Genomic DNA, 12603 nt, shown 5'->3' on the forward strand with positions numbered 1-12603 from the left:
CTTGAACTCACAGAGATCTGCCTGCCTCTGCCTTCTGAGTGCTGGGATTTAAAGGCCTGCACCACCACATCCGGCCTGGAATATATTTTTAATTGTCTTATTTTCATTTAATAACAAAACTACTTAACCTTCCCATTTGGTGTCCACTGAGCTAATCTTTATCAGGAAAACTGTTATGGGGTTGGTGTACCTAACCTTGGTTCGCTACACTTGGAGACTAAGATATTTCCCTACGTTTTTACTAATAGTTTAATTGCTCATGTCCTGGGTGAGCTGACTCCTGTGCCTTTGGAGTGTACAGTCACTTTCCCTCCCAGCAATACATCTTTGGTATACATTTTTCTTTCTCTGGCTATAAGAAATTTAACCTTTTGTGGTCCCCGAGTCTGTTATTGAATTCTTTTCTTGGCAGATCAACGACCTCCTGAACCTGAGTCCAAAGAATGATTAATGGCTTGGCTTATGTGAAAAGAATTATAAAGAAAAACTCTGACCACATGCCTAAAAATAAGCTATAATACATAAAATGGTATGAACAAACACTTAGAGAATATGAAAAAGAAAGAATAAAAACAAATATAAGAAGAAATAGTCTGAATATACCTAACAGAGACATAACAAATGAATTTCTAAGAAACAAGAAACCACCTGAAAAAATCCCTAAGTCTAAATGTCCTCATTCCTGAAGTCTATCCAACATTAAAGAATATAAATCCTTCACAAATCAATCTGAAATATATAAATGGAGAGTGTATTTAGCAAACCAATCTAGATTTAACACATTTGCCCATGATTAATAAGCTTTATGTATTCATTCACCCATTCATTCATAGGATCTTATACCAGCTTTTGCTGGCCTGGAACTCACTGTACATCTCAGGCTAGCCTTGAACTCACAGCAATCTTCTTGTCTCAGCCTCCTGTTTTATTTCATGTGGTTTAGACATTAGACATAGTCCCATAACTGGTTTATACATTAAAAAGTTATTCTATTTATTATTTTTATTTTATATGTATGAGAGTATTGCTTGCATATGTGTAAGTACACCCATGCCATGCAATGCCCTTGCAGATCAGAAGAGGGTATCGGATCCCCTGGAACTGGAGTTTGGGCAGTTGTTAGCTGTCAGAGGGTGCTGGGAACCGAACCCTGGTCCTCTGCAAGAGCACTCAGTGCTCTTAATGGCTGAGCCATCTCTCCAGTCTCTTGGTACATTTTTTTTTCTTTTTCATAGTTGGATGTTACCTTTAAATTCTCTATTTTTTTTATTGAGTTTTTGTAAACTTCATACAATACTTCTTTTTTTAATTTCTTATTTTTATTTTATGTGTATGATTGTGTTGCCTGCACGTATGAGTGCACCAGTGTTGTGCAATGCCGCAGTCAGAAGAGGGATTTGGATTCCCCTGGAACTCGAGTTAAGGACGGTTGTAACTGCCATGTGAGTGCTGGTAATTGAGCCCGGGTCCTCTGCAAGAGCAATCAGTGGTCTTAACAGCTGAGCCATCTCTCCAGCCCCAACACTTCTTTTTGTGATACATGGTTTTATTCTTTATCACAGTGTTAGTGACAGATGATCTTCTTATGCTATTTCTTTATTAATTTTGAAAAATATTTTGTAGTCTGTCAAATTCATCTACTGTCTGATATTTCTGTTAAAATCCTGCTGACTTGGAGGTCTGATGACTCTCACAGAAAGCAGCTTCTTTATATCACATATTTTATAATTTTGCATTGTGAGGTCATCCTTGCAATTCTGCAATATGACTTCACATTTGTGAGATTTCTTTTGAACTTAGGTTCAGATTGTGTCTGTTTGGAAGATTAAATTTTTTTTTTACTGAGCTTTTGTAGATTTTTTATTGAGCTTTGTAAATTTCGTACATTTCCCACTCAAATCCAGACACCCTCCTCCATCCATGCTTCCTTCTACAACACTTCTTAATAAAATTTAGACCAACTCCCCCATCTATGCCCCCTCCACACTCCCACACTGGGTCTCATGCATTCTTCCATAAATGTCAAGTCCCATCTGGTCAAGCATTTTACCCAGATGTCCTTCTGTGCAAGTTCAACCACTGGAGTTTATTCACCTCATCTAGAGATCTTAAGGAAGGTCTACTGTCCCTCACCCAGCAGTAATCACTCTCCAACAGTTCCCATGCTAAGGCCAGTGGGTGCCCATTTCCCTCGCCCCACTCTGGGCCCTTGTCAATCAATACATTTTCAAATGGTGAAAAGGCCACTCTATATATAATGCAAAGTATTTTCAGTAAACACGGTAGGTCAATTAGATAGCCACATAAATTTTACCTTACCTCTCAAAATACGCAAAAAGAAGAGAGTTAAAACTACAGAATTTGTAAGCAAATCTATGGGCTTCTCTGTAAGGTGCAGACTAAAGATCCTTCTAGCCTGTGTGACTTGGTTAAGAAGGGTCAGTGTAAACATGAACACACTGTATGAGAGAGAGGGGGGAGGGAAGGAGGGAGGGAGAGACAGAGAGAGTTGCTGAAAACCTCTTAGAAAAACAACAAATAAAGCAGGCGATGTACCTACAGGAAGTGAACTAACCGGACCACTGGTTCAGCTGCCCTCTAGTTGGGGAGGGAAAATAGAGCTCCATTGAAAAGGTGAACAAGGCCAACCTGGTGAAAAGGAACTTGTAGTCCTACCATCCACAAGTACAGGAGCCTCAAACCAGGTGCTGGTTTGGTGAGCCAGACAGGGGTGGAGTTTTTAATTTTTAATTTTTACTTTAAGAAATCAAGAACATAAAGAGTTGGACTGAGACTTATGTTCAAGGTTCAGTGTTTGTACCATCCTCTATCACAGCATATAACCCCAAACTAATTGTCTCCTGTCTGAGATAGGCATTATGAGATATTAAATCTTACCCAGAAGTCATCTATATCTCTTTCTACTCAGTTTTTTAAGTGACAATAATATATACAAAATACATTTGGTTATTAGAATTCAGTGTATCTTAAATAATTGTTACTTTAAACTCAACTTACATCTCCTCTCTTCATATAGAATGTCTTATATCAATCACTAAGAAATGCTAAAAATGAATGAAAGCAATCAAAATGGTCCATTTCATATTTTTGTAGCCTCTAACCTGAAATATCAAACAAACCAATATTTACTTGAGATAATCTGTTATATATTTTGATCATTAACAAGTGAAAGTGAACTGATGGTCACATAAAAAGAAAAGTATATCACTTTGAGTCATCCTCTTCATCATCATCAGCCTCCTTGAAAATCAGTTGTGTTTGTGTGAAATGAACTGCTCAGTACTCATCTGGGAAAGAACTAATGATCCCCGGTGATTTGAATTCACACTTGAATCCAGAGCCTCTTCAGAGACTGATTCTTTGTGATAAACAGCTATAGTAGGTGACAGGAAACATTTTAGCAGCTACACAATCATAACAACCTTGATTTTCTTTGTAATGAATTCTCATTCTAAGAGGTAAGACTTTAAGTTTTTAAGTAATTGGAGAATGTTTTATTTATTGAAAATGCATCTGTATCTAAAACTAGAGTTGGGAAACAAGTCTGGTGGCATCAAGAAATTGTGTAGCAAAAGGATAAAAAGAAAATTTGAGGAATTAGCTTGTATTTCTATAACTAAGTTCTTTTGAATAATCAGGCATGAAATTCATTTGTCAGATTCCTTATTTATTTATTCACTAGTAAGATCAGAAATGAAAGTTGTCTTTTAGGATATATAAATTTCATACTCAACAAAAATACAGATCAATTTATTGGCTTTGAAATATTTGATAATACTTGATGATTTACTGTCCGTGAATATCTTGTGGAAAGACCTGCTATAATTGTTGACTGAATGTTTGAGCAATACAGGCTCCAGACACTATAGACAACATGAGGATATGAAGCCAGAAATCTCAGAGAATGAGAGTCAACTTGTACCTAGTGGGTGAACCTTGGCAAACTTAATCTTTTAGGTGAATATTTATTCACTAGTGCACTCTGTTGAAAATCACATTCCATCACACTTCAGTTAGAAACACTGTTATGTTAGGAAAGGATGCAGTGTTCCTAAATAAGTAAACTTTAACAATAAGGTTTTAAATGTGATTCATCTTTTTACAGAATTAGATTAGTGTTTCAAAGGTCTTGATAGAGTAATTGTTTAATTAAAAGTAATTAAATATTTAATACATTTCCGATAGGTGCTTCCACATTTTATGTGGACCCACCTTTCCTGTGGGTTTATCTGTCTTCCTTCTCAATTCGATGGAGAAAATTATTTATCTCTTTAAACAATGAAGATATGATCTTGATTTAAGGATAGATTTATAGTCAATGTCACCAGTCAAGAACTTCTTTTATGTTTTAAATGTTAGAAAGCTGAAAAGCTGGCCTACACTCTGTCCCAATTTCCATGTGCTCTCTCCTTCATTGCAACTCTTCATGTACAACATAGGTACTTAAAGGAATAGACTGAAGTCAGCCTACCAGAAGTTCGTGTATAATCCTACAAATTTTTAAATCACTTTAAGTTACTTAACATTTTTCAATTGAGTTTTCTGAACTGTAAAAATAATGAATATTATTTTTACTTAATGCCATTTCATGGAAGTGAAAACAGAAATACATATAAGATTTTAACCCTTGGTTGGTGATTTAGCAAACATTCACTTTTTCAAAGTTAGCCATTATTTAAATTTTCATGACATAATCTTATCAAGGTATTTTTGTCACATTTTTTATAATTACCTTACTGCTTCCTGAGTACCACTTTTTTAAATCTTTAGCTTTAAAGAAATTGGGTATGTTTAACTACATATAATGTAAAGAAAATACATTATTTGAAGATAATCTCTAGCATTCCTGTTTTATATTTTTAAGTACTCATTTTATACCAAAATACAAACAATGAGATTTCAGAGTAAAACCAAAATTATAACTCCGAACTTTTCTTAAATTATACGTTTGTTAGTGAAACCCTCATGCATGGGTTAATGAATGTGAAATAAGTTGTTTGTAAATCCATTCAAGCAGTGTTTTCATCTCAGCTCTCTTCTGGAAGCACCTACACTGTCCCATGGATTTCCTGAGGGATGGAAACCACACTGCAGTGACAGAATTCATTCTAGCTGGTTTAACAGATGACCCGGTCCTTCGAGTCATCCTCTTCATCATCATCTTGTGCATCTACCTGGTGACCCTGTCTGGAAATCTCAGCACAATCCTTCTAATCAGAATCTCTCCTCAGTTCCATCACCCCATGTACCTTTTTCTGAGCCACTTGGCTTCTACTGACATAGGCATTTCATCTTCTGTGACACCCAATATACTTGTTAACTTCTTGGTAGAGAGGAGTACCATCTCCTACCTTGGATGTGTCATCCAACTTAGTTCAGCTGCTTTCTTTGGAGGAATTGAGTGTTACCTTCTAGCTGTCATGGCTTATGATCACTTTGTGGCAATATGTAGTCCACTGCTTTATTCAACCAAAATGTCCACACAAGTCTGTGTTCAGTTGCTTATAGGATCCTACATAGGTAGGTTTCTTAATGCTTCCTCCTGTACCTTTTCCTATATTTATTTTCTTTTCTGTGGACCAAACAGAATCAATCACTTTTTCTGTGATTTTGCTCCTTTAGTTGAACTCTCCTGTTCTGACGTCAGTGTCCCCACACTTCTTACCTCCTTTTCTGCTGGCACAGCTACTGTGATCACAGTGTTAGTCATAGCTGTCTCCTACACCTAAATCCTCATCACAATCCTGAAGATGCGTTCCACTGAGGGCTGCCAGAAGGCTTTCTCTACCTGCACCTCCCACCTCATTGTTGTAACCCTGTTCTGTGGGACTCTCACTTTCATTTATGTTATGCCCAAGTCCAGCTACTCTACTGACCAGAACAAGGTGGTGTCTATCTTCTACATGGTGGTGGTCCCTATGTTGAATCCCCTCATCTACAGTTTCAGGAACAATGAGATTAAGGGTTCTCTGAAGAAACAACTTGATAAGAAAATATTTTATTAGGGACATCTTTTGTTTTATAATTATTGAAATAATAATTATATTCAATATATAATAAGAGGGATCTGAATATCTGAAATTGAAATATATACTTTGATAAATATTTAAACAGATATGGAGCTTTTATTTAGAAAATATAGAGACTAAACAACAAATAATGAACTATAGATGTGTAATAAAGTACATCTAATAAATTTCACACCTAATAAAGAATAACAACTTGATCCCCGTAAAAATCACATCCTGAAAATTCAAAATATCTTGTATTTATATTTTCAAGTAGTTATCTGCTATAAATTTAATCTATGGGCTGTATGATTGTGTGTCCTTTATGAACAGCAACTCATTAAGTGTGTATTGTAACTATAATAATGACCAAACACATTCTTGGAGAAAATGACAAAGTAGAACAGACAGTACAATTTTTAAAGATGTTTTTATTGCTCTAGGATTGTGAATTGGGATGGGATTTGCAGACCCTCAAGTGTTTGCTCTGCATTCCTGTCCTCTTACTCTTACATTGGCTGTTTGGTCAGGGGTGTTTCTTACAAAATAAAGGGATGATGCCTCTGGATACTGTACTACCCTGAGAATCATTCTGTTTTTAACAGTAGGAATTGAAGACAGGGCCTGTTGGATATAAGTGCTTTACAACTAATCAATAGCCACAGCTTCCTCTGACAACCTTAATTTCTCTATATTAAAAACTACCACATTTTTATCTTTCTCTATCCTCTCATTCCCAATTTATTCCCTTCAAGTTAAATAACTTATCACCTTATCAGTGTATTGACTGAGAAACATGAGAGGTTATTTTTTTACTCCACCCTCTCCAATTTGCTACATTGGGTCACAAAGTTTTGTACATTCTGAAATCAACATTTATCTACTGCACCTCTCCATATTCCATGTGAGTGCTTATAGTTCAAGCAGACCCCATTCACATTCAGTTAGCTATACATATAATAACATTAAGATGGTTACTTTATGTGCCAATCCAACTAACCTGTGTTGCCTAGATGTTTGGTTGAAAACCAGTCCAAATGTACCTCTGATGGCATTTTAGAGGGGATCATCATTTAGCACCCTTTGGGTAAAGCAGATTATCTGTCATATTAAACATGGCATCATCCAGTCAGCTAAAGGCCTTAAAGACTGAGTCCCTCTGAAGATGTGCTTCTGATTCCAGACTGCACTGGCCTCAATTTCTCTTTCTCTCTCTGATTTCCTCTCTCCCATCTCCCATCTCTCCTCTTCCTTCTCTTCCATATCCTCTTTATTTCTCTCCCTCTTTATCTTTGTATCTCCTCTACTTTTTCCTTTATGTCTGAATTGCAAGAAAGTATTCCCTAAAAGTCTCACGATAAATACGTGAATGTGTGTATATACAAGTATGCTTATGTGTGTTTGTATGTGTGTATAAGCTGTTCCTATGGACAAGTCTAGTAGAGCTCCCAAGAAGCCTCCTTTTGTTCCTTTACTCTCTTCCAATTCATTCTCCATGCATCATCCATAGACATAAATCTAAACAAATTAACTTCTTTCCAGAGCCTCCAAAGATAAACATGACTTATTATGTCCTGCAAATTGCTGAAATGATCATCCCAGTGGTTGTGATGGTTTGAATGAAAATGTCCCCCATAGGCTCCAAGTTTTTGGACATTTTGTCCCCATATGGTTTGGGGAGGTTTTAGAAGGTGTGGCTATCCTGGAGGACATACATCCCTGGGGGAGGGCTTAGAGAATTCTTAAACCTTGCCAGATCTCTAGTGCTTGCTTGCTTCCTATGCCTGTGTGATGATGTGAGAGCTTAGCTCCTGCTGCTCCTGCTCCAGCCACCTCCAGCCACCTCTGGCCACCATGCCTCCCTGCCATGATGGACTTTAAGTCCGCTGGAACCATAAGCTCAAATAAACTCTCCCTTCTATAAATTGCTTGGGTCAGTATTTCTATCACAGCAACAGAAAAGTGACTAATATAGTGGTTAATGCTGATCATCAGTTTGACAAGATCTAGAATCAGCTATGAGGTAAGACTCTGTGCATGTCTGTGAGGGAGATCTAGATTGGGTTTAGATGGGAAGTCTCAAAATAAAATCAGGGGTCAGCACCATTCTATACACTGTGGTACTGGATTGAATAAAAAAGAGAAAATGAGTTGAGCATCAACATTCATTGCTTTCTGCTTTCTGACTGTTGATTCAATGAGACTGGCTGCCTCACACCTACCATCATCCTTCCCTGTTGTGATGCATTATGACCTTAAACTTCGACCCTAATAAACCTATTTTTTGACAGAGCAATGAGAAAATCTAAAACAGCCATTTTCTTTCCATTTCTCATGATGTTTCTTCTTGACTTCTGAGCACATAAACTCTAGGAATTTATCATTAGTTCTTATTTTAAAATAGCCTGCTTTCTGTGTTGTCTCAGCACCCTCACACAACATATCTACCTGCCTTATACTGTTCTTAGCTGGGCAGCACCCCAATTAGGCAGCACCTTCTAAACTGTACATATTTGACCACAGAGAAGCCTCTGTGAAGCTCCAGATCAACCTACGGACACCATCATCCTATTGTGTAACCATTCCAAGTTCACATCTTAGTGATATTGCACATCTATCACTTGTTTTTCTACAAGTCTAGAAGTTCATGTAGATGGTGAAAATAGCTAATCTCTTCATCTAGTTTCTAATTTTCATATAAATCTTGGACCTAAATAAGCCTTAATGCATATCAGCTTAAATGAAAAACATAGTAATATGTTTTAGCTAATATGAATAGCTGAAAGAAATTTCTGTTCTGTCCAAACTGTAGATTCTGCTGACTATCAATATTTTACAGAGGATCCAAAAGGACACTGCAGGGTAACAAAAATTTCAAGATCACAAATATTCTGTTAACACTTTACTGGCTTTTAAGGCACATACTCTGAGAAGGGTAGAAAAGCAAGCAACTGGAGAATATTTCACCACTAGTTGATTTTGTTTCTGACACATTTATTCTAGTAAACTCTTCCTGTTCCAAATACAGAATTCTCTACCTTTGAACACAACAGCTTAGTTTGTAGTAGACTGACTTTCTGGAAGAAAATGAATAAGAAGAAGACAAACATTTCTTATGCTTATTAGTAAAAAGAAGATCAAGACATACCATAACAACTAACCCAAGGGCACAAAGTGAAAGGTGGTTAAGGGCTTAGTTATCATAGGACTTGAGTAACAACGTAAGTGTGAGCATTTGGGTTTCTTAGGATCTTGTGTTCTGAAACAACAGTGTGGAAACTCCAACCCAGTATCTTCAACAGACACAGAAAATGAGGCTGTAAGAAAAACCTGAGCTTCTTCAGGATAAAATTTGGGAAAGGGTGGTCTAAGCAGAACAGAAACTCCCTGGGCATACTTGCTACATTGAACATAAACACTGATTAAAAAAATAGTACTTTCCACTCCACCAGCTTTCAGAGATCCAAAGGAGGGCATGATTTATCTCAATTCACTTTTCTACTCTCTCTGGCTGGACCAGAAATTAGGTTTGGGAAATAAGTCTTCACTGACACATGGCTGCTAAGACCTAGTGAGTTGGTGAGGTAGCACTAGTTAGGATTCTGCCCTCCCTATGTATGCAGGGCCTGTGTGGAGCTAAGTTTGCAGACCCACCTACAACCCCAAAGAGATGTGATCTAATCCTTCATTTCTCCTTCCCAGGTGGTACTGTGTTCCAACAGTCAGCAGAGCTGACTTCCAGGCAAAGAGGCATAAAAGTCAGACAACAGACACCAGGAGTAAGTGTAGAGGACATGTGGGAATTGGACGTCCACATCACTGCCGTGACTGGGGTTATATGAAGTAGAGTCTACTTTGTCAGGGTCTAAACAAAAACCTGAGCACATACACTTTCTGGCATTTGTAGCTAAATCTCAACATGAGGATGGCCTGCTAACCAAGAAAATGAACACAATCAGTATCTCTTAATATGGTGTCCAAAATATCTATGGTATAGTAAAAATCATCAGTCATGACAAGAACTAAAATTATCATAAACTACATGAAGAAAATGATGGCGATAATAAGATGAACCTGATGCTGAATCAACAAACAAGGATAAGACTTCTATCAAAAAGTTTCAGTAAGTGATTACAAATTTTCTTGAAACAGAAGGTTATTGTCAAAGAAATAGAAATTATAAGAGGAACCAAGTAAAAATTATATGATTTAGGTTGTACCCAATGACAACATTAGAGTTAAATGGGAAGTATACAGTCTTGAAGACTCACTGCAGAATTCCTAGTTAGAAGCAATGCATTGTACATTTAGAATAGCTCAAACAGAGGATTTGCAGTGTATTCTTGGCACAAATATAAGTGTTTCAGGCAAGAGACATGCTAATGAAAAAATGTCTTCATAATTTGAAATAGCATATGTAAAATTAACATTATTTGAATCTAAGTTAAAAATTCAATAATCCTAGCAAACATAAAAAACAAAAAAGAAATTATAAGAACAAAAATCTCAGTCACTGAGATTAAACAAACAACATTATTGATCGGCATAATAACAGACGGACTTACAGAGATAATAACAGTAGAGTCAGGATAAAAAGGGCCAGTATAAAGACCTTTGTTTTAATGATTGCATGTGCATGTGTGTGTGAATTCAGAGTTGTAGGTGTCACTGAGTGTATGTAGAAGTCAAAGGACAAGTTCTTAGGAATATGTTCTTCCATCATGTTTTTGATGGGTTTCCTCTTCCTTCTATATGGTGCATGTTCCAGGTCAGGTGGTATGAGAACTTCCAGGTGATTCTCCTGTTTTTACCTCTCATCAGCCATAGGAATCCTGGAATCCAAGTTATATCATTCGACCACTTACTAAGGTTTCAGAGATTGAACTTAGATTGTCTGGCTTGAAAAGCAAACACTTTTATGAACAAAGCCAGCTGGTGAGCCCTGATCTCTTCAGTACAAGTGAAAAGTTGTCTAGCCACACCTTGGTTTTCTCTACAGTGCAGGCTTTTCTAGCACTGAATCTCATCATTTTACTGTCTTCCCTCCTCATTCCTTCCAAGCTCAGCAGGATAATAGGATTTTAAAAATGGATGGAGCTAGAAACTGTTATACTAAGTGAAGTAACACAGACGCAGGAAAACAAACGACGTATGTTCTCCCTCCTATGTGGATCCTAGCACCAAATCCGTTTAAATTCTAGGTCCTTTTAATAAGATGATGCTATACAGCAGTCCCTTCTGCATGACATAACTACCATCTTCATGACTTCAGCTGAGCTTGATCACTAAACGTCACAATTGGGCTTGTTGACGGTTGTGCCACTCATTAAAGAGAGCCAAGCAGGGTCACTTGGCCCTCACCGGAGTATCCAGCCCCTCTTCCCAACCAACTATATGTAATTTGACCCTGATCACACATGGCCTCCTGGATTTGGGGAGGGCTAAAGTATACAATCTGGGCAAGGCTAGGAAGAGAAGGCATGACCCATGCTGGGTAAAGGCTTTCCAGTGTGCATACCCTCAGGTCATACATATACCTCAGCAAACCCTGAGTTATCTGGTAAAGTAAGCTCAATAAATTCATTGGTTCTCCAGTAAAACTTTAATCAAACATTGGCTTGACACTAGAACTTTAAAAGGGAATAAGCATTGCTTAGAATCCCCAGGAAAAGAAGTTTTACAACCAATGGAAAATTTGTTAATGCTATTATGTCTCATAATTATTTAAAAACAAGAAAATGAGAATGTAAAAGATGTTTAAAGGATATGGGAAATGAAGATATTTTCCAAAATAGAAAAAATGAGAACTTCTCAGCAAGTGATGAAGGTCTGTTTAGGTTTATTATGATACATAAAGGATAAAATAAAAATAATATACACATAATCTTAAAATTTATATGGTCATAGTTTAGTCAACTAGTTTAAGGAACAAAATATATATCTAGTCAAGGTTTGTTGGAGAATATTTGTTTTTTTAGCCAAGCCTTATATACATAGAAACATGATAATTAAAAGTACCAGACTGGTGGAACTAACCTTATTAGATGTTTAACAGCCATAGTTTGAAGCCTATATTAAAGTGGTCAGAGGGTCTTAACGGACAGTTTTTGACCCTTGCCCTCCAAGATCAACTAAGTTCCAGAGGACTATCGAACATCTCTCAAAATATCCTGTAACTGTGGTGAGTCCCCTGTCCTCTTCTTCAGGGAGAACATGGAGACCCCACGGGATGAACTTGAACCAGTGTCCAGTCTACAAAGAGGAGGGACAATGCAGAGGAAACATCTCATTCATGCTTCCAAGTGAAGCCAGACATTGTCTAGTAGGACCTTTGACTTATTTTCACATAGATGCGACTGGTAAAAGAAAGGAGCCAGGAGCTCCTCCCAAGTCCATGTGACCCCTGAGGAACAGATCCTCAAATAACCTTAAGTTTAAAAATAAATTGATTTATTTGGGCCAACTGTATGGTCTTAAACACCCAAAAGGAAAGCATAACCAAACAGTAAAGTCATCAGTATATTTTCTTTAAAATTTCAAGGGATTACACTTCCCAGACATTAGGCTTAAGTCT

The 12603-nt window shown here is 37.1% G+C and overlaps 1 pseudogene; it reads left to right on the forward strand.

The window, feature by feature from the left end:
• The first annotated feature begins 5081 nt into the window (after positions 1 to 5081).
• Positions 5082 to 6038, forward strand: LOC103730972 (annotated as a pseudogene).
• Positions 6039 to 12603: the final 6565 nt, after the last annotated feature.

The sequence above is a fragment of the Nannospalax galili genome, unplaced genomic scaffold (assembly GCF_000622305.1).
Source record: "Nannospalax galili isolate Female #2095 unplaced genomic scaffold, S.galili_v1.0 scaffold1654, whole genome shotgun sequence".
NCBI classification, from domain to species: domain Eukaryota; kingdom Metazoa; phylum Chordata; class Mammalia; order Rodentia; family Spalacidae; genus Nannospalax; species Nannospalax galili.